General features: G+C 45.0%; 1 protein-coding gene and 1 long non-coding RNA gene across 2 annotated transcripts in view; one reads left to right on the top strand and one right to left on the bottom strand.

The window, feature by feature from the left end:
* Positions 1–276: 276 nt before the first annotated feature.
* On the bottom strand, positions 277–1,824 carry LOC135574591 (uncharacterized). Its single transcript, XR_010465471.1, has 2 exons — positions 1,568–1,824; positions 277–1,430 (listed from the first exon to the last, which is right to left on the bottom strand). It is a non-coding gene; the product is annotated as an uncharacterized LOC135574591 (long non-coding RNA).
* Positions 1,825–3,723: 1,899 nt separating this feature from the next.
* Positions 3,724–23,003, top strand: part of LOC115139313 (very long chain fatty acid elongase 4-like) — a 39,951-nt gene continuing 20,671 nt past the window's right edge. The window contains exon 1 of the mRNA XM_029676541.2: positions 3,724–3,790. The gene's annotated coding sequence lies outside the window, so the exon portion shown is untranslated. The remainder of the gene's footprint in view (positions 3,791–23,003) is intronic.

Raw genomic sequence — 23,003 nt, 5'->3', positions numbered from 1 at the left:
ACAGGTGAAGATGTGGATGGGGCGGTCCTGGGCTGGCGTGGTTACACGTGATCTACGGTTGTAAGGCCGGTTGGACGTACTGCCAAATTCTCCAAAAACAACATTGGAGGTGGCTTATGGTAGAGAAATTAACATTCAATTCTCTAGCAACAGCTCTGGTGGACATTCCTTCAGTCAGTATGCCAATTGCACGCTCCCTCAAAACTTGAGACATCTGTGGCATTGTGTTGTGTTGTGTTGTATTGTGGTGTGGTGACAAAACTTTACATTTTAGAGTGGCCTTTTATTGTACCCAGCACAAGGTGCACCTGTTTAATAACCATGCTGTTTACAGTTTTTTACAATCGCTAGGACCCATTTCCCAATACTTCGGTCACTTTTTCGAAACACTTCACACAGTTCTCTTAACCAACTTTCAGCTTGGCACAGCAGTTCATTTCACATCCAAAATGCACTAAAACTACCAAAACACTTCATACATGTCTCAAATCGTCCCATTCTTCCATAACACTAGCAAAGGTTGTCACCCAACAAGTACTCTTTGTCACTCATAAAACAACTACCTAAAAAACACTAACAACAGGAAGATTTCACAATGTTTTTTTTGGCAAAATGACTTTACAAAACAAGAATGACACCTCTCTACTGTATAGAATTCACTGCAGTATATGTTACAGGAATTAATCAGACATCATGCAATATGCTTCAATATGTTTATGTCATTTTTTTGCATTGAGTGATTCCAAATACAAAAATGTGTATATACACCATCTACCAATACAGATACAGTAGCAATGCTGGTCAACCCTGTCTTCTGCATTTGGCCACAGGTTCTCATCCACATCCACATCTTGGGCAATACACCTAGGAAAGAATATTTTGGCAAGCCTGGTCCATTCCGTGCAATCTTCTGCAGATATGTCCAGGCATCCAGCATTCATTACGTCCAGGAGGGACATTTGATCATGTGGATGGTGGTCATAAACCTTCCACCTCCATGAGGAAAATAATTCCTCTATGGGGTTGAAGAATGGAGAGTAATGTGGGAGGAAAAGTGACACCATCCTGGGATGGGTGCAAACCACTCTGTGACTGCATGGGAGTGGTGAAATGTTACATTGTCCCACACAATTACAAACATTGGCCGATTCACTGCAACCCTTTCTTCACCTGGCACAACCCTTCCATGGCGGGCATCCAAGAATGAATGACAACAGTGTTGTATGGCTCAATTTGTGTAAAAGCAATCAATCAGAGGATATTGCTGCACACATTGTGATGTTGGCACCCCTCTGGCCCGGGACATCCACTGTGGCTCTTTTCCCAGTCACATTCCTTCCTCGCTGCTGTGTTTTGGCCATGTTGAAACCAGCCTCATCCACAAAGATGAATATGTGGGGTGTTTGCCTGGCTTCAATCTCCATGACTCTCTAAAAATAAATCCACAAGGCAACATAAGAGTTAGGCTATTACAGTAGTTTATATTATACCTAATAATATGCCATTGTGTGCCTCTGCCCTGCTTGGTTTTGTTCAAAATCAGTTCTGTATTTATTAGTAATCTTACCTGGACATATTGGTTCCTGAGTTGCTTGACTCATTCAGAGTTCCTCTCAAAGGGGACAGAGTACAACTGCTTCATCCTGACTTGATGTTGTTTCAGGACTCTAGAAATAGTTGTTATGCTTACGTTGTGAATATTTCCAAATGTAATGTTGTCTGCCAACACTCTGTCCCGAATCTCTGTGAGTTTTATGCCATTGTTTCTGATGACCATATCAACGATTGCAGTTTCCTGCACAGCAGTGAAAATCCTACCTCTCCCGCCTGTGGGAGGTAACATTTGGGTCAGAAATACAAAAACAATTACACCCACAAGTGGGTTTGGAGGCTGTGCTCAATTGACTTCTGTAATGTGCAGTTCAGTCAGATGCCTTTGCAGAATGCACATCTTACCTGTTGTTTTGACGGAAATTTCTCACAATAGATGCCACTGTTGAGCGTTGCAGATGTGGCTGCACTCTCAGACCAGCCTCTCCCATTGATAGAACATGATTTATTACATTATCAATAATAGTAGCCCTAATCTCATCTGAGATTACAGCTCTTGATCTTCCTCTCAGTCTTCTTCCACCACGCATACGTACTCCTCTTCCTCTCCCAGCCACTCTTCTTCCTCTGTCAGGCACTTCTCTATCTCTGGCTGGGTCTATGTGTCACGACTTCCGCCAAGGTTTGCTCTCCTGCCCGTTCGGTCGTCGTCACCATCCTACTAGCCACTACCGATCCCTTTTCGTGTATCTGTTGGTTTTGTCTGATTGGTTGCACCTGTGTGTTGTTTAGTTTATTAGTGTCTGTATATAATGTAGGTTGTCCCACCCTTGTTTTGTGCGGGATTGTTTATGTTGTCATTCATTTCGTCTATCGGTGTTTTTGTGTTTCTTATTCTCCGGTTAGTCTGTTATTCCTGTGTTGGATCATTTCACCCTGTGTGTGTTTGGGTTGACCGTGTTTGTTTTGTTCACCGGAGAATAAACTTTATATCGCTATCTGCTCTCTGCGCCTGATTCCACCCACCTTGATTAGACGTGACTCTATGTTTACATTACAGTGCAGCATTATTCCCAAGATGTCCCCTTTTGTATAGATGGTAATGATATTGAAAGACTAACTCCTGGGTAGGTGTTCAGCTACAATGGGAATCAGCTGTGGTTGGTCCAATTGTTTTGATAGTATTGAATTTTTTAGATTTGGAATATATTTCAATACGATATTACTATAGAAATGTAGCAAATTGCTGTCCTATTCAATGTTGTGTTATGTTAGGTTTTGAACTTAAGTTGAACCGTTTTAAAAAGAGTATGTAAACATGTGCAAATTGGCCTTTAGGTACATAGAGTTTTGGTGATGGTTGTGTCTGAGTGAGAAAATAATTCATGAAATTTGAAAGATGAAGTCATTGAATGCATTTTGTGCCAAAGCAATGAAAAATGATCCACAGTTTAGCCCACATAGACTGCTGTTTTGTGTGAAGTGTTTTGAAAAAGTGACCTAAGTATTGAGAAATGGGTCATAGAGATTGTAAAAAACTGTAATCAGGTTCTTGATATGCCACACCTGTCAGGTGGATGGTTTATCCTGGCAAAGGAGAAATGCTCACTAACAGAGATGTAAACAAATGTATGCACAAAATTAGATAGAAATGAGCTTTTGGTGTATATGAAAAATTTCTGGGGTCTTTTATTTCAGCTCATGAAACATGGGACCAACACTTTACATGTTGCGTTTATATTTTGTTTCAGTGTAGTAACTCCACAGCAATAGCCAGCCGAGTGTACATTTAGGGTATTTCACTGGATTGTACTATATGCAATGTACCTCTTATTTTTGCTTTATCCTTGTGCTTTATTTTCAGATGTTTCATGGTTCACAAAGATATGTGCGAAATCAACGCATTGAAACAAGTCTTCCCTGAATCAGATGTTCTCTTATGCTGGTATCACATCCTTCAAGAAGCTGTCAAAAGTGTGAATGGTCATATGACTGTGTTAGTCCTGGATCATCAAGTGCTTGTGGCCATTTAAAAAAATTGTTATATTATTCAAATACTAGTATGGCAATTTTATTCTAAATGTAATGTCTGTTGTAGTGAACTCAGATAACATGTTTTTATTCATAGGCAGTCATCCGATGGTTGAAGAAGACAGATTCTGGAGTCAGTGGGCCTACCAATAAAGAAGTCTGAAACAAAATGGTTTCCTTTTTCAAAAGACTGAAAGCCTGTGCAACGGTATGTAGTGTTTTACTAGTATAATAGCTTTATACTGCTAATGGCATGTACTGTATGTTGCTGTAAGTACCCCTGCACAGTTCCATAATTAGGAAAAAAACTATATTCTGTTTTTCACTGCAGAGGATTGACTTTTAGCAAACTGCCAAGGGTTTCAAGCAGTACAGGGAGAGGCTTGGCCTTTACATGGGAAGATTTTGGATATTGCTACAATTATGGGGAATCTTACATCAGCAATTTGGTTTGAACAGTAAGTAAATCCAAAATCACAAAGACCCTTTTAACCTTATTGTTATAGCGATACCTAATCCTTATGAATAGTCATTCATCATTTGATCAGGTTTTGTCACGACTTCGGCCGAAGTTGGCTCCCCTGCCTGTTCGGGCGGTGCTCGGCAGTCGTCGTCACCGTCCTACTAGCCGCCGTCACCGTCCTACTAGCCGCCGTCACCGTCCTACTAGCCGCCGTCACCGTCCTACTAGCCGCCACCGATCCCTTTTTCGTTTGTCTGTTTGTTTTGTCTTATTAGTTTCACCTGTGTTTGTGTTGTTTGGTTTAATTAGCTTCCCTATATTTAGTAGGTAGACCTTGTTTTGTGCGGGATTGTTTTTATGTTACGTGTGTGCATTTTAGGTAGTGGTGGATTGTCTTTATGTTACGTGTGTGCATTTTAGGTAGTGGTGGATTGTCTTTTCTTTAACTTGGCACCCTGTGGTTTTTGGGTTGTCTCGTTGTGTGTCCCGCGCCCTGTATTTGTTGGGCTTATTATTTTGTTGTGCCTGAGTAAAGCACTTAACCTCAGTGGAACTCTCTCTGCATCTGATTCCTGCGCCCACCTATCCCGCGTGACACATTTTTCAAGCAAAGGTCTTTTATTAAGGGAGTATGCGAGTACACTTGTTTGGTTCGGCTAGCCGAGTTCGCCTAGGCGCCAGCCAAACTGAAGCATGCTGACGCCTTTATTCAGCCCACTATCTTATGCTCTCCCCAGTCTGCAGACCTCCCAGCAGGCATTTGAACAGGTGTCACGGTGCGGTTGCCATCAAGTGTGTGTGTTTGTGTCTGTTCTTGGAGCCCAAACACTGCAGCCTGCGTGTAGTATCTGAGAATTTATGTTTGTTTGGTTTGGCAGAGGTGCTGAGGCAGAGCCCGTAATGAAGGCTGTATATGGTCGATTGACAGTGAGAGCAGGTGGATCTATGGAACTTTTTATTTCTTGCTCTCTCTCACACTGATACACACAAATAAACTATCTCTCCTGCCCCCTCTTCTCTTTTTCTCATGTATTGACTATCACTCTCCGTCTCTCTCTTCCGTTTTCTCTTGCTCCCTTTCTTCCCCCTCTCTCTCTCTCTCTCTCTCTCTCTCTCTCTCTTTCTCTCTCTGTGTCTCTGTCTTTCAGTCTCTCACACACAGACATACACACACAGTGCTGTAGAGCCCTGCTGTTGGCTCTTGTGCTTGGCCCAGTAAACAGATTCCTGCATCAGATTACTGAGGGGAAATGAGAGAGATGTGTTCCTCAGGATCATCATGCAACACAGAAACACTGTGACCCTTGAAAGTGCTGCTTCCTCCTTCCTCTCCTCTCCTTTCCTGTCCTCCCTACACTCTTCTTCACAGAGGAAGGTGCAGGCAGTGTGTGTGTGTCAAGTCAAATCAAATCAAATCAAATGTTATTTGTCACATACACATGGTTAGCAGATGTTAATGCGAGTGTAGCGAAATGCTTGTGCTTCTAGTTCCGACAATGCAGTAATAACCAACAAGTAATCTAGCTATCAATTCCAAAACTACTACCTTATAGACACAAGTGTAAGGGGATAAAGAATATGTACATAAAGATATATGAATGAGTGATGGTACAGAGCGGCATAGGCAAGATACAGTAGATGGTATTGAGTACAGTATATACATATGAGATGAGCATGTAAACAAAGTGGCATAGTTAAAGTGGCTAGTGATACATGTATTACATAAAGATGCAGTAGATGATATAGAGTACAGTATATACGTATACATATGAGATGAATAATGTAGGGTATGTAAACATTATATTAGGTAGCATTGTTTAAAGTGGCTAGTGATATATTTTACATCATTTCCCATCAATTCCCATTATTAAAGTGGCTGGAGTTGAGTCAGTGTGTTGGCAGCAGCCACTCAATGTTAGTGGTGGCTGTTTAACAGTCTGATGGCCTTGAGATAGAAGCTGTTTTTCAGCCTCTCGGTCCCAGCTTTGATGCACCTGTACTGACCTCGCCTTCTGGATGATAGCGGGGTGAACAGGCAGTGGCTCGGGTGGTTGTTGTCCTTGATGATCTTTATGGCCTTCCTGTGACATCGGGTGGTGTAGGTGTCCTGGAGGGCAAGTAGTTTGCCCCCGGTGATGCGTTGTGCAGACCTCACTACCCTCTGGAGAGCCTTACGGTTGTGGGCGGAGCAGTTGCCATACCAGGCGGTGATATGCTCTCGATTGTGCATCTGTAGAAGTTTGTGTGCTTTTGGTGACAAGCCAAATTTCTTCAGCCTCCTGAGGTTGAAGAGGCGCTGCTGCAGTAGCACTGTAGTAACTATCACACTCAACTGAACGACTTGATTAGTGTAGTGTTAGCTAGCTACATAGTTGTCTTTGCTGTCTTCGTATCCAAGATAATTGTGTAGTTTAGAGTGTGGAGTCTTAGAGTGATAATTGCGTTATTATCGTATTTCGTCGTCCTCCTAGCTGCCTAGCAGCTAGCCAGCTAGCATACGTTCACCGGCTACCGTAGCACTGTAGTAACTATCACACTCAACTGAACGACTTGATTATTGTAGTTTTAGCTAGCTACATAGTTGTCTTTGCTGTCTTCGTATCCAAGATAATTGTGTAGTTAGAGTGTGTAGTCTTAGAGTGATTATCTTAATTTACCGAGGTTAGCTAGCCAGCTATTTTGTCGTCCTTAACGTAGGAGACACTCCTAGCTAGCCAATAGCCAGCCAACGTCTACTGAATAGAACTTTCGCATTCCGGTCGCATTCCGCTTCGCTCCACAGGTAGTATCATATTTTCATTTCATTTCATTACAGTCCCAACGGTGTGATTTGTTTGATCGTAGCTAGCTACATAGCTAGCTACATAGCCGTCTTTGTTTCAAAGATAATTGTGTAGTCTAGAGCGATTTTCTAGGTTAGCTAGCCAGCCATTGTCGTTCTCCTAACGCAACGTAACGTAACCAACACTGCTAGCTAGCCAGCGAGCCCCCGAAAAGCAGCATTGTAGAAACTTCACACTCAACGGAACGACTTGATTAGGGTAGTGTCAACAACGCAGCTAGCCTACCTCAGCAGTACTGTATCATTTTAATCATTTTAGTCAATTAGATTCTTGCTACGTAAGCTTAACTTTCTGAACATTCGAGACGTGTAGTCCACTTGTCATTCCAATCTCCTCTGCATTAGCGTAGCCTCTTCTCTAGCCTGTCAACTATGTGTCTGTCTATCCCTGTTCTCTCCTCTCTGCACAGACCATACAAACGCTCCACACCGCATGGCCGCGGCCACCCTAATCTGGTGGTCCCAGCGCGCACGACCCACGTGGAGTTCCAGGTCTCCGGTAGCCTCTGGAACTGCCGATCTGCGGCCAACAAGGCAGAGTTCATCTCAGCCTATGCCTCCCTCCAGTCCCTCGACTTCTTGGCTCTGACGGAAACATGGATCACCACAGACAACACCGCTACTCCTACTGCTCTCTCTTCGTCCGCCCACGTGCTCTCGCACACCCCGAGAGCTTCTGGTCAGCGGGGTGGTGGCACCGGGATCCTCATCTCTCCCAAGTGGTCATTCTCTCTTTCTCCCCTTACCCATCTGTCTATCGCCTCATTTGAATTCCATGCTGTCACAGTTACCAGCCCTTTCAAGCTTAACATCCTTATCATTTATCGCCTTCCAGGTTCCCTCGGAGAGTTCATCAATGAGCTTGATGCCTTGATAAGCTCCTTTCCTGAGGACGGCTCACCTCTCACAGTTCTGGGCGACTTTAACCTCCCCACGTCTACCTTTGACTCATTCCTCTCTGCCTCCTTCTTTCCACTCCTCTCCTCTTTTGACCTCACCCTCTCACCTTCCCCCTACTCACAAGGCAGGCAATACGCTCGACCTCATCTTTACTAGATGCTGTTCCTCCACTAACCTCATTGCAACTCCCCTCCAAGTCTCCGACCACTACCTTGTATCCTTTTCCCTCTCGCTCTCATCCAACACTTCCCACACTGCCCCTACTCGGATGGTATCGCGCCGTCCCAACCTTCGCTCTCTCTCCCCCGCTACTCTCTCCTCTTCCATCCTATCATCTCTTCCCTCTGCTCAAACCTTCTCCAACCTATCTCCTGATTCTGCCTCCTCAACCCTCCTCTCCTCCCTTTCTGCATCCTTTGACTCTCTATGTCCCCTATCCTCCAGGCCGGCTCGGTCCTCCCCTCCCGCTCCGTGGCTCGACGACTCATTGCGAGCTCACAGAACAGGGCTCCGGGCAGCCGAGCGGAAATGGAGGAAAACTCGCCTCCCTGCGGACCTGGCATCCTTTCACTCCCTCCTCTCTACATTTTCCTCCTCTGTCTCTGCTGCTAAAGCCACTTTCTACCACTCTAAATTCCAAGCATCTGCCTCTAACCCTAGGAAGCTCTTTGCCACCTTCTCCTCCCTCTTGAATCCTCCTCCCCCTCCCCCCTCCTCCCTCTCTGCAGATGACTTCGTCAACCATTTTGAAAAGAAGGTCGACGACATCCGATCCTCGTTTGCTAAGTCAAACGACACCGCTGGTTCTGCTCACACTGCCCTACCCTGTGCTCTGACCTCTTTCTCCCCTCTCTCTCCAGATGACATCTCGCGTCTTGTGACGGCCGGCCGCCCAACAACCTGCCCGCTTGACCCTATCCCCTCCTCTCTTCTCCAGACCATCTCCGGTGACCTTCTCCCTTACCTCACCTCGCTCATCAACTCATCCCTGACCGCTGGCTACGTCCCTCCCGTCTTCAAGAGAGCGAGAGTTGCACCCCTTCTGAAAAAACCTACACTCGATCCCTCCGATGTCAACAACTACAGACCAGTATCCCTTCTTTCTTTTCTCTCCAAAACTCTTGAACGTGCCGTCCTTGGCCAGCTCTCCCGCTATCTCTCTCAGAATGACCTTCTTGATCCAAATAAGTCAGGTTTCAAAAATAGTCATTCAACTGAGACTGCTCTTCTCTGTATCACGGAGGCGCTCCGCACTGCTAAAGCTAACTCTCTCTCCTCTGCTCTCATCCTTCTAGACTTATCGGCTGCCTTCGATACTGTGAACCATCAGATCCTCCTCTCCACCCTCTCCGAGTTGGGCATCTCCGGCGCGGCCCACGCTTGGATTGCGTCCTACCTGACAGGTCGCTCCTACCAGGTGGCGTGGCGAGAATCCGTCTCCTCACCACGTGCTCTCACCACTGGTGTCCCCCAGGGCTCTGTTCTAGGCCCTCTCCTATTCTCGCTATACACCAAGTCACTTGGCTCTGTCATAACCTCACATGGTCTCTCCTATCATTGCTATGCAGACGACACACAATTAATCTTCTCCTTTCCCCCTTCTGACGACCAGGTGGCGAATCGCATCTCTGCATGTCTGGCAGACATATCAGTGTGGATGACGGATCATCACCTCAAGCTGAACCTCGGCAAGACGGAGCTGCTCTTCCTCCCGGGGAAGGACTGCCCGTTCCATGATCTCGCCATCACGGTTGACAACTCCATTGTGTCCTCGTCCCAGAGCGCTAAGAACCTTGGCGTGATCCTGGACAACACCCTGTCGTTCTCAAATAACATCAAGGCGGTGGCCTGTTCCTGTAGGTTCATGCTCTACAACATCCGCAGAGTACGACCCTGCCTCACACAGGAAGCGGCGCAGGTCCTAATCCAGGCACTTGTCATCTCCCGTCTGGATTACTGCAACTCGCTGTTGGCTGGGCTCCCTGCCTGTGCCATTAAACCCCTACAACTCATCCAGAACGCCGCAGCCCGTCTGGTGTTCAACCTTCCCAAGTTCTCTCACGTCACCCCGCTCCTCCGCTCTCTCCACTGGCTTCCAGTTGAAGCTCGCATCCGCTACAAGACCATGGTGCTTGCCTACGGAGCTGTGAGGGGAACGGCACCTCAGTACCTCCAGGCTCTGATCAGGCCCTACACCCAAACAAGGGCACTGCGTTCATCCACCTCTGGCCTGCTCGCCTCCCTACCACTGAGGAAGTACAGTTCCCGCTCAGCCCAGTCAAAACTGTTCGCTGCTCTGGCCCCCCAATGGTGGAACAAACTCCCTCACGACGCCAGGACAGCGGAGTCAATCACCACCTTCCGGAGACACCTGAAACCCCACCTCTTTAAGGAATACCTAGGATAGGATAAAGTAATCCTTCTCACCCCCCTTAAAAGACCTAGATGCACTATTGTAAAGTGGCTGTTCCACTGGATGTCATAAGGTGAAAGCACCAATTTGTAAGTCGCTCTGGATAAGAGCGTCTGCTAAATGACTTAAATGTAATGTTAAATGTGTGGGTGGACCAATTCAGTTTGTCTGTGATGTGTACGCAGAGAAACTTAAAACTTACTACCCTCTCCACTACTGTTCCATCGATGTGGATAGGGGGTTGTTCCCTCTGCTGTTTCCTGAAGTCCACAATCATCTCCTTAGTTTTGTTGACGTTGAGTGTGAGGTTATTTTCCTGACATCACACTCCGAGGGCCCTCACCTCCTCCCTGTAGGCTGTCTCGTCGTTATTGGTAATCAAGCCTACCACTGTTGTGTCGTCCGCAAACTTGATGATTGAGTTGGAGGCGTGCGTGGCCACGCAGTCGTGGGTGAACAGGGAGTACAGGAGAGGGCACAGAACGCACCCATGTGGGGCCCCAGTGTTGAGGATCAGCGGGGTGGAGATGTTGTTGCCTACCCTCACCACCTGGGGGCGGCCCGTCAGGAAGTCCAGTACCCAGTTGCACAGGGCGGGGTCGAGACCCAGGGTCTCGAGCTTGATGACGAGCTTGGAAGGCACTATGGTGTTGAATGCCGAGCTGTAGTCGATGAACAGCATTCTCACATAGGTATTCCTCTTGTCCAGATGGGTTAGGGCAGTGTGCAGTGTGGTTGAGATTGCATCGTCTGTGGACCTATTTGGGCGGTAAGCAAATTGGAGTGGGTCTAGGGTGTCAGGTAGGGTGGAGGTGATATGGTCCTTGACTAGTCTCTCAAAGCACTTCATGATGACGGAAGTGAGTGCTACGGGGCGGTAGTCATTTAGCTCAGTTACCTTAGCTTTCTTGGGAACAGGAACAATGGTGGCCCTCTTGAAGCATGTGGGAACAACAGACTGGGATAGGGATTGATTGAATATGTCCGTGAACACACCGGCCAGCTGGTCTGCGCATGCTCTGAGGGCGCGGCTGGGGATGCCGTCTGGGCCTGCAGCCTTGCGAGGGTTGACACGTTTAAATGTTTTCCTCACCTCGGCTGCAGTGAAGGAGAGTCCGCATGTTTTGGTTGTGGGCCGTGTCCGTGGCACTGTATTGTCCTCAAAGCGGGCAAAAAAGTTCTTTCATCTGCCTGGGAGCAAGACATCCTGGTCCGTGACGGGGCTGGTTTTCTTTTTGTAATCCGTGATTGACTGTATAGACCCTGCCACATACCTCTTGTGTCTGAGCCGTTGAATTGAGATTCTACTTTGTCTCTATACTGACGGCTTAGCTTGTTTGATTGCCTTGCGGAGGGAATAGCTACACTGTTTGTATTCGGTCATGTTTCCGGTCACCTTACCCTGATTAAAAGCAGTGGTTCGGGCTTTCAGTTTCACACGAATGCTGCCATCAATCCACGGTTTCTGGTTTGGGAATGTTTTAGTCGTTGCTATGGGAACGACATTTTCGTTTCAAATATTTTTATTAAACACACACAAGAATGGTGTATATAGGAACAACAAGACCCAGAGTTCTGGGTGCAGAACAGATAATACAAAACACGACATACAAAACAAGGACACGTAGAAAGAAAGAGGGAAGATGTCCCCCCCATCCCCTATTCCCCCAACTGCTCGGGTGGTAGGGCCAGCACACGCTGCCCAAAGGTAGATTAAAATATTACAATTGATAGTGCGTTAATAAGTACAAATTCACAGCGCCGACTCGTCCAAGTAGGAGAGGAAAGGCTGCCAGATTTGATCAAAAGTTAATAATTTATTGTTCAGAATATATCTAATTCTTTCTAAGTGTACAGTGTTTGCCAATTCACTGAGCCATAATTTGGTAGAGGGCGCTTCCCTCCTTTTCCAAAACAACAAGATTAGTTTTTTTGCCGAGATGAGACCATACGAGATTAGTTGTTTTTGGGGGTTGGTTAATCTGTTTAGGGACTCAGATAAGTCTCCAAAACTTCAGAGAGGATCCTAAAAATTCCACACCAATAACCATGCAAGCTAGAGCATAGGGCAAAGCAGTGGAGTAGTGTACCCTGCGTAGCCTGACATTTATCACATGTAGGGGATGTGTCAGGAAATATCCTATGCAGTTTAGTTTTGGAATAGTGTAATCTGTGTAATACCTTGAATTGTATGAGACGATGTCTGGTATTAATGGAGCATGTGTGGATATACTCCAAGCTCTCTTTCCAGTCTGCCACTGAGATGTCAGTCCCTAGTTCTTCCTCCCATTTTGCCTTGATGGCATCAGTAGAAGGTGTGCTAACAGATTGAAAAGCATCATATAGACGCGATATCAGTTTATCTGAGGTGGGGCATATTTTTATGCATCCGTCAAACATGGAAGGTTTAGCATTTCCAAATGTTGGGAGGTGTTTTCTAACGTAGTCTCTAATTTGTAGGTATCTGAAAAAAATACTTCTGGGAAGATTATAAATTTCCCTCAGCAGCTCAAATGAAGCAAAGGTCCCTTCTATGTATAAATCCCTTATGGTACTTATCCCCAACTCTCCCCATCGCTCAAAGGTGTTATCAAGGTTAGAAGGGGCAAAGGAGGGATTCCTGGCGACAGGGAGCATGAATGACATTGGTCTGAGCTCAAAGTGGACTTTAATTTGCTTCCAGATTCGGACTGTGCTATGTATTATAGGATTGTTACAATAAAGTGACATCTCCAGATTGACAGGCGACAAAATCACAGCGCCAATAGAGAAGGGATGACACTCCTCACGCTCCATACTAAGCCAGCTGGGTGCCGGGAATACGTCATCCAACAGAAACGTAACAATGCGGAGGTTAGCGGCCCAGTAATAAAATATCAAATTTGGGAGAGACAATCCTCCTTCCATCTTGGATTTACAGAGGTGTTTTTTACCTATCCTGTGTGTTTTATAATCCCAGATGAAAGGATTGATAATTGAGTCCAGTTGTTTATGAAAGGATTTAGGTATGAATACTGGGATGATCTGATATAGGTAGAGCAGTTGTGGGAGGAAGACCATTTTAATGGCATTAATTCTTCCGAGCAGAGAAATTGGGAGAGTTCTCCAAAATAGTATGTTTGCTTTGAGTTTTTGTATCAGAGAGGGGAAATTCTCTTTAAATAGTAAGGAGTATTGTTTGGTAACTACAATTCCTAGGTAGGTAAATTTTTCTGAAGATAACTTAAATTGGAGATGTTCTAGCCAGGAGGTATTTTGCGACCGTATGGGCATTAATTCACTCTTGTTCCAATTTATTCTGTATCCCGAGAAGGTACCAAACAAATTGATCACATCAAGAATAGCTGGGATACTAGCCTGGGGTTCTGTTACATAGAGGAGGATGTCATCTGCGTATAGGGAGATCTTATTTAGAGTATCTTTATTATTATAGCCGTGTATTGCTGCATGAGATCTAATCGTCTGGGCGAGCGGTTCGATAATTAGGGCGAAGAGCATAGGCGACAGCGCACAACCCTGCCTTGTCCCCCTGTTGAGGTTAAATCGGGGCGACAATGATTGGTTAGTGAGTATTCTGGCACAGGGGTTCCTATATAAAAGCTGGATCCAATTTATGAACCTATCTCCAATATTAAATTTCTGTAGGACCTTGAATAGATAGGGCCACTCAACTTGGTCAAAGGCCTTTTCGGCGTCAAGAGATATGACGGCAAGGTCCACGTTGGGTAACCTCTGAGAATACATAATATTGAAGAGGCGCCTGAGATTGAAGAATGAGTTTCTGTTAGGGATAAAGCCGGTCTGATCCGAATGGACCAATTTGCCAATTAAAAGTGCTAAGCCTGTTAGCCAGAGTTTTTGCTAAAATCTTTTGGTCTGTATTAAGGAGAGATATTGGTCTGTATGACCCTACCTCTTCTGGATCTTTACCCTTCTTATGTATAACTGTAATGAACGCTTTGTCCAAAGTAGAAGGGAGAGCTCCATCCTCATTGGCCTGAATCAACATTTTGTGCAGATAGGGGGAGAGCATGTTGCTGAATGTTTTATAGAATTCACCAGGGTATCCATCTGGGCCCGGGGTCTTGCCACTCTTTAGAGATTTAATTGTTTCTCGGATTTCATCAAGAGATATTTCCTTATTCAGGAAGTTAGAATCTTCCTGGTTCAGGGCAGGAAGATTACAGTCCTCCAAAAATGTTTGCATAATTAAGGGGTTAGGATCCGCTTTAGATGTATATAGAGTCTCATAAAACTGCCGGAATCTGTCATTGATGTCTTTGGGAGAAGAGAGTAATTCCCCAGATGCAGATTTAACCCTGTGAATCATTCGGTCACTCACATTTTTTCGAAGTTGTCTGGCGAGTAATTTGTGTGGTTTGTCACCAAACTCAAAATATTTTTGCTTGGCATAGAGAAAAGATTTAGCAATTTTAGCTGAGAGAATCTGATTATATTCAAATTTTAAAGAGGTAATTTTTTTATGTTTCTCCATAGATGGGTGGCTAGCATTCTCCCTATCCAGTAAGTGAATTTGTCCCTCTAGTTCCAGTTTTCCTTCCAGTTTTCCTCTGTTTTGCCTACTCCTGGCAGCCTGAAAGGAGATGATACAGCCTCTCAGATAAGCCTTCAGTGTTTCCCACAATAATGCTGGGGAGGTCTCTGTGTTGTCGTTGGTATCAAAGAAAAATTTAATTTGGTCTTTAAGATATTCACAGAATGTTGGTTCTGTGAGGAGCTGAGGATTCAACCTCCAGACCCTCTCGTTTGGTACAATGTCACCCAATCTCAGGGAGAAGGTGAGTGGACTGTGGTCCGAGATTATAATATCATGATACCTCACATTACAGGTATAGGGGAGTAGTCTAGCATCCAACAAAAAGTAGTCAATTCGAGTGTAAACCTTGTGAACATGAGAGTAAAAGGAGTATTCCCTACCCGTAGGGTTAGCGATCCTCCATATATCAAATAAGTTTTAATTTTTTATGTAGGTATTCAAGAATTCGCTTGAATAGGAGGTAGGGGTTCGCCGGGTAGAGGATCTATCCAAATATTGGTCTAGCACACAGTTAAGGTCCCCTCCAATGACCAGGTTAGTATGGGAGATATCTGGAATCAGGGCAAGGACTCTTTTGAAAAAAGAGGCGTTGTCAATGTTTGGCCCATAGATATTTAGTAGAGTTACTGAGGTAGAGTGGATTTCTCCTATTGCGATCACATACCGACCCTCTTTATCCGCAATAGTGGTTTTATGTAGAAAGGGAATTCCTTTCCGTACCAGAATCGCTGTGCCTCTCGTTTTGGCAGAGAAGTTAGAGTGATACACTTGCCCCACCAACCTACACTTAAGTCTGCTATGAGAGTTATTCTTCAGATGGGTTTCTTGCAAAAATATAATATCAGACGAGAGTGCTTTCAAGTGGGCTAGGACCTTGCCCCTCTTAATTGGTTCGTTTAAACCCTTGACATTCCAGGAAGTGAATGTAAGCCCCGCCCTCTTCTCGTTTGTAGTTCCTATGGTGGCCTGCATACCATGTAACTTGATAAAAAGGTAAGAAAGCGCACCAAACCATCACGATCAGCATATGTAGCACCTACACCCGAGCAGTATCCAACCCACCCTCCCCCTGCAAGCACCTTTACTTCCCACCCTGTTCCCCTAATTTCCCCAACACCTACCCCCCCATCAACCCACATTTAACAGGCATGTACAAACAGGAGAGAAAAAAAGGAAAAATAAAAATAATAAACACATTGTCTGGCCGATGCCAAAAAGCACGGCGCGACCTCGAACAAGAGGTAAAACAAAAATAAAATCCCAACTATACGTTCACCTCTCACTATCCTAGAACTTCTACTAACATATGAACTGAGGAGGCTCCCGCGAGTTAAGTGTTCAGTTAGCATCTAATAAACCTAAACCGAATAAGTTGCAACTTAAACATATTGCGCATTTAAGCGTCATCCTGGGTCAATCCCAGAGATAAGCAAGATATAGCCTCAAGATAATATTGCTAAGCACTGCCGGTCAAAAAATAAACCATCCGCAACCGACCTAGTCAGCCGTACCTTTACATACTGTGGGTCAGGAGATCGGAACAAGGATTTGTTAAATTAAACGTTCCCCCCATAAAAAAATATGTTTAATAAGTAAAAAAATATATATATATATATATACACATACATACATACATACATACACATATATATATATACATACACATATATATATACACATACATACACACATACATACACACATATACACACACACACACACATATATATACATACATACACACACATACACATACCTATATATACATATATATACATACACACACACACATCCATACATATACATGTATGTATACATACCCACACAAAAAAATCATATATAAAAATATATATTTAAAGAATATGTATATACATCCATATGCACACATACACATACAAACATTCATACCCCAGAATAACAATCTACACTGATTTAAAATATACACATACATAATACTAAAATGCTAAGAGAAAATAGTAATAAAGTACAAATAGTAATTATATTTACGCACACCTACACATACATAAGCACTACAGAGGGCTGGTGGGACTCTAGTCGGGAGAGAGGCCCACGGCTAGACAAAGGCAGAACGGCACAAAACATCAACTTGCTAACCAGGCGTCTGCCCCCTCCCAACCATCACCCCCAGTCCCCTGCAAGCAATAAATACATGGTATGGTAGTAAGAGTGATGTAAGGATTGTAAAATAAATAACGAAACAAAACAAAAGTGGGGGAATATAAGTATATCCGTAAAATATGCATCGCTGAGCACAGCTGGGATGAAAGTGAATTTAATGTTAAATGAGAACTCTGACCGCCATCCATTGGTCTGCTCAGCGTCTTACATGCTCGGTAGCCCTTGTTGAGCCCGTTTAATACGTTTTCACCCAATATGGTATAGTATGGATTCGAGTCCATGAGCAGACCCTAACACGCACTAACAAGGCACTCTAACCTGTAGGGGGGATTGGTGTATATCCCCGGATAAACTTCTCTGTGTCCAAAACCGATGAGAGCCAAATCTTCTCACCGGAAGGTGGGGTAATTCTTAGTCTTGCAGGGAAGAGTAAGGCTGGGCGAAGATGGAGTTTGTAGAGTTTGGTCATGACATCTCTGTAGTCGGCGCGATGCTTTGCCACATCGGGCGCATAATCCTCATAGACACAGAATGGATACCCTTTATGTGACAGGTTGCCCCTCATTCGAGCTTCACGCAGGATAAGATCCTTGGTCTTGAAACTGTGACAACAGATTATTACTGGGCGAGGACGTTGGCCCGGTCCAGGCACTGGGACAAGGGAGCGATGTGCGCGGTCCAGCTGGGGATCCGAATCCAAAACATCCGATCCCATTGCATCCTTCAATAGCTTGGCGAAGAAATCAGTAGGACGAGAGCCCGCCTCTATCCCCTCTGCCAGACCAACAACGCAAAGGTTATTACGTTATTACGCTAGGTTATTTGCTCCCCCAAAGCACGGGTAAGTTCTGTAAGTGTCACGTTGTTGCATGTGCCTCCCGCCATGTCTGTCTCGTTGTTTAGTGGGGAGTAGGCCTCCACTGTGGATTTATTGTCCTTTGGTCGCTTATTACTCGGCGTTTTCATATAAAAAGTTAAAATCTTGTATTAGAAAGAAACGTTTGTTGTAAAAAGTGCCATAAAGTTAAATTAGATTATTTCGCAAAAAAGTTGCAGGAGCCTCTCACGCACAGCCGTTCACTCCAACATGCTAGCTCCGCCCCGGGAACGACATTTTCAACGCACATTCTAATGAACTCGCTCACCGAATCAGAGTATTCGTCAATGTTGTTGTTTGATGCAATACGAAACATATCCCAGTCCACGTGATGGAAGCAATCTTGGAGTGTGGAATCAGCTTGGTCGGACCAGCGTTGAACAGACCTCAGCCGGGTGCTAACCAAGCAGCTTTAGAAGTAATGGTTAAGCAAGAACGCCAACTAGAAGAGCTTCAGAGACTCGAAGATGAAGATAAGAAGAGGACAGCGGAGCAAGAAGCTGAGGCTGTGAAACGCAGCTTAGAAGAAGCTAGGCTGCGAGTCAAGTTAGAGGTAGAAAATGCTGCCAGACGAAGGACGCTAGAAGACAAGCGTAGAGAGTTAGAGCGCCTAGAAGTGCTCAAGAAACTAAATGCTGCCAAGGCGCGAATGCAAGTGTATGAGCAAGATGAAAACTCAGAGGACGAGAAGAGAGAACTACTCTCTAACTGCAAATCTGTGAAAGAAGTCATGCACAGAAGTGACTCATTTCACAGTCTCTCACCACAACATGTTGTGACAAGCACACAGCAAGAAGATGGCACCAAGACCATGTTCAGGTTACTAGCGGAAGCAATCAGTGAAAGCCGCCTCCCCATACCAGAACCAGTAACATTCAATGGAGAGCCTCTCTCGTACACTGACTGGAAGGTCTCTTTTCAGACTCTGATAGACAGGAAGAACATACCAACAACTGAGAAGATATATTACTTAAGAAAATATGTTGGTGGGCCTGCCAAGAAAGCCATCGAAAGTTACTTTATGTTAGGAACAGAATCAGCCTACCATGCTGCTTGGACCATTCTTGAAGAAAGGTACGGAAACAAATTCTTCATCGCCAAGTCTTTCAGAGATAAGCTCAATGCATGGCCTACGATAGGATCCAAGGACAGTCTTGAACTTAGAGACCTTGTAGACTTTCTTCGCAGCTGTGAAGCTGCTATGTCTCAGAATAAGGGCCTGGAGGTGCTTAATGACTGTAATGAAAACCAAAAGATCCTCGCTAAACTTCCAGATTGGCTAACTTCAAGATGGAATAGAAAGGTCACAGACATCTTAGAAGAAACTGAGATCTTTCCTAGCTTCAGTCAGTTTGTGAAGTTTCTCACGAGAGAAGCCAAGATTGCTTGCAATCCTGTAACATCCCTTCATGCTTTGAAACCAAGTGAAGATGGGAAACTTAAGACGCCAAGGATTCAAAACCCCGGAGCAAGGGTATTAGCAACTAACTCTGATGAGAAAGATACTGTTACTAGTTGTGTCTTCTGTGAGAAGTCAGGTCACAGTCTCCACAAATGCTGGAAGTTCATGGATAAGCCCACCGCAGAGCGACAGAAGTTTGTTCAAGAGAATAAATTGTGCTTTGGCTGTTTAAGGCCTGGGCATCGATCGAAAGATTGTGATAACAGGCACACCTGCGACACGTGTCAGAGGAGGCATCCATCCTGCCTGCACGAAGATCGTACTAAAGAAAGGTTAAGGGATAGGAAGACAGAGCTCCCACGAGATAAGGGGACAAGAGCGTCAAGTGAGGCCATATCTAACAGAGTCGTAAGGGACATTAACAACACTCACACCTCCACAATCATTCCAGTATGGGTGTCAACCACAAGTGAGCCAGATCGTGAAGTTCTTGTGTATGCACTTCTTGACACCCAGAGCGACACCACTTTTATCCTTGAAGAGACAGCAAAGGCTCTCAATACAAGGAAGGAGCCAGTCCAACTGAAACTCTCTACAATGGCTTCAAGGAATACCATTGTGCCCTGCCAGAAGCTGTCTGGTTTGCAGGTTAGAGGGTTTTACTTGGAGAAGAAAATCCCTCTGCCAACGACCTACTCGAGAGAGTTTATTCCTGCAAACAGAGATCATATTCCTACTCCAGAGACTGCAAGAGCATGGTCTCATCTTGAACACATTGCAGAGGAGATGTGATGTCGGTCTCTTAATTGGCTACAACTGCTCTCAGGCTCTCCTTCCAAGAGAAATTGTGTCTGGTAAGGGAAATCAGCCTTTTGCTCAGAGAACAGATCTTGGCTGGAGCATAGTCGGCAATGGAAATCCATGTATCGACTATGGCGACCCTATTGGAGTGAGTCATCGGGTTATCGTTAGACAGGTGATGCCAAGCCTTCAATCTTCTTCCAACCTCACAAATCAAGTACACTATGTTTGTAGAGAGGTAATCACAACACTGGACATGATCAAGACGCTTGAATCTGACTTCAACGAGAGAGCTGCAGAAGAGGACCTCATATCTCAAGAGGATATCCGGTTCCTGAAGAAAATGAAAGAGGGCATCAGACGTAAGGACAATGGACATTATGAGATGCCGCTGCCGTTTAAGGAAGAAAGACCCAATCTGCCGAACAATAAAACATGTGCAGTTCACCGACTCAAGTGCCTGGAAAGGAGGCTAAGGAGAGACAAGCAGTACTACAAGGACTACACAGCATTCATGGAAGAGACTATAGTTTGTGGAGATGCTGAGAAGGTCTCTAAAGAGGAAATTAACAAGCATCCAGCATGGTACATCCCGCACCATGGGGTTTATCATCCACAAAAGCCTGGGAAGATACGAGTCGTCTTTGACTGCTCAGCTAAGTTTCGAGAGACGTCCTTGAATGATCATCTCCTTACCGGTCCAGAGTTGACAAACACATTGCTGGGCGTCCTTTGTCGTTTTCGTAAGGGTCCAGTTGCAATCATGTGTGACGTAAAGCGCATGTTCCACCAGTTTCATGTGAAAGCAGAAGACCAAGATTATCTACGGTTCCTTTGGTGGGAGAACGGAGATCTAGAGTCTCAACCCTCAGTGTATCGTATGAAGGTCCACTTGTTCGGCGCAGCTTCATCTCCTGGTTGCGCCAACTATGGTCTCAAACATCTTGCTGCCGAAGGACGAGGAAGCTTCAGCGAGAAGTCTATCCAGTTCATAGAAAGGAACTTTTATGTTGATGATGGGTTGACGAGCGTATCGTCTGAAGAGGCCCGGCTGGTGAAAGAAGCAAGAGAGCTTTGCAGCATCGGCAAACTTCGGTTGCACAAGTTTATCTCTAACAGCAAGGAAGTTACAGCCACAATTCCCAAGGAAGAACGTGCCAAGGGTGCCAAAGACCTGGATATGGCTCTGGGTGAACCACACATGGAGAGAGCGCTTGGTGTACTGTGGTGTGTCGCATCAGACGAGTTCCAGTTTAGAGTAGTTGTCAAGGACCGCCCACTCACAAGAAGAGGAGTGTTGTCTACAGTAGCCTCTGTATATGATCCACTTGGGTTTGTGGCACCCTTTGTCCTGGCGGGGAAGCAGATCTTGCAGCGGATGTGTCGTGACAAAATCGACTGGGATGACCCCCTTCCAGATGACCTACGTTCCCAGTGGGAATTCTGGCTCCAAGGTCTACAAAACATGTCTGAAGTAAGGATCCAACGAAGCTACTTGCCATCAAGTTTCAAGGAGGTGCAGAGTTATGAGCTCCATCACTTCTCCGACGCTAGTACCTCAGGTTATGGAGAGTGCTCATACCTCAGAACAATCAGCACCGCAGGAGAAGTTCATTGCTCCCTAGTTATGGGGAAGTCGAGAGTCGCCCCCTCCAAGGTTACGACCATACCACGACTGGAACTTTCAGCAGCGGTGGTAGCTGTTCGAACAAGTGACATGCTCAAAAAGGAGCTAGAGATACAAGGTCTACAGGAATACTTCTGGACAGACTCGAAGGTAGTTCTTGGCTACATCAACAATGAAGCCAGAAGATTCCACGTCTTTGTAGCTAACCATATTCAACGCATTAAACCTCCAACACAGACAGAAATGGAGTAAAGACAGAAGAAACGCACGGATTAATGACATTGTCATTTTGCAAGATGATACTGCACCACGCAACCAGTGGAAATTGGCAAAGGTTACAGAAGTGTACCCGGGACAGGATGGCCGGGTGAGAAGATTCAAGTTACTGATCAGCAACTCAACCCTAGATGAGAGAGGTAAACGCATCACCAAACCCACCTATCTGGAGAGGCCCATCCATAAGACAGTCACCCTCCTGGAAGCCGATCAAGAAACCTGCAGACCCCTTTCACAGAAATCACCGGTGATTGGTGGGAGTGTAACTGACAGTTAGACTTACAGGTTATGTCGTTGTCTTTTGTTTAAATTGTTTATGTGTCCGCTGTGCGGGGGAAATGATAATACAAGCGGAACTACGTAGCTAATACTGTTGTAACGGGGATCCTTATTGTAGCAACACACTTTTGGAGGGAAGGCAATCCTGCGCTGCGTTAGCTAAGTTTTCATGTCATCGGGTGTAGTTCATAAAGGTTGAAGAGTGTATGTTAGGATGAAGTTTGAATTCATGCCAGGAATAATAAGTGTGAAGTTTGATTTCCTCCCTTCTGTAATAAGCAGCCAATTAGGTATTTTTTCCTTTATTCATGTGTTTAATCTGAACCCGTTATAACGCCGGTTAAACTGATATGTATGTAAGCACTTCAGAGTTATACCAAGCTAATAAGTCACTCGTAAGATAAGGTTGTAAGAGTGTGCTTAACTGTATTTTTCATTGACTTTATAGTTCTCACGGAAGGTGATAATTCTGACTAAAACTACAGAATAAAGCCGCCAGTTAAAATCAAGGAACGGTTGTGCTCGTGGTTACTGAAGGGAGCTACAGCGGGAGCTTCTTGTTTTAGTTTCTGTCTGTAAGCAGGGATCAACAAAATGGAGTCGTGGTCAGCTTTTCCAAAAGGAGAGCGGGGCAGGGCCTTATATGCGTTGCGGAAGTTAGAATAGCAATGGTCCAAGGTTTTTCCAGCCCTGGTTGCGCAATCGATATGCTGATACAATTTAGGGAGTCTTGTTATCAGATTAGCCTTGTTAAAATCCCCAGCTACAATGAATGCAGCATCAGGATATATGGATTCCAGTTTGCAAAGAGTCAAATAAAGTTCGTTCAGAGCCATCGATGTGT

This window comes from Oncorhynchus nerka, linkage group LG13 (assembly GCF_034236695.1).
Source record: "Oncorhynchus nerka isolate Pitt River linkage group LG13, Oner_Uvic_2.0, whole genome shotgun sequence".
Lineage (NCBI taxonomy): Eukaryota > Metazoa > Chordata > Actinopteri > Salmoniformes > Salmonidae > Oncorhynchus > Oncorhynchus nerka.
Note: the sequence above shows the minus strand (reverse complement) of the source record. Positions and strands in the feature narration are given on the sequence as shown.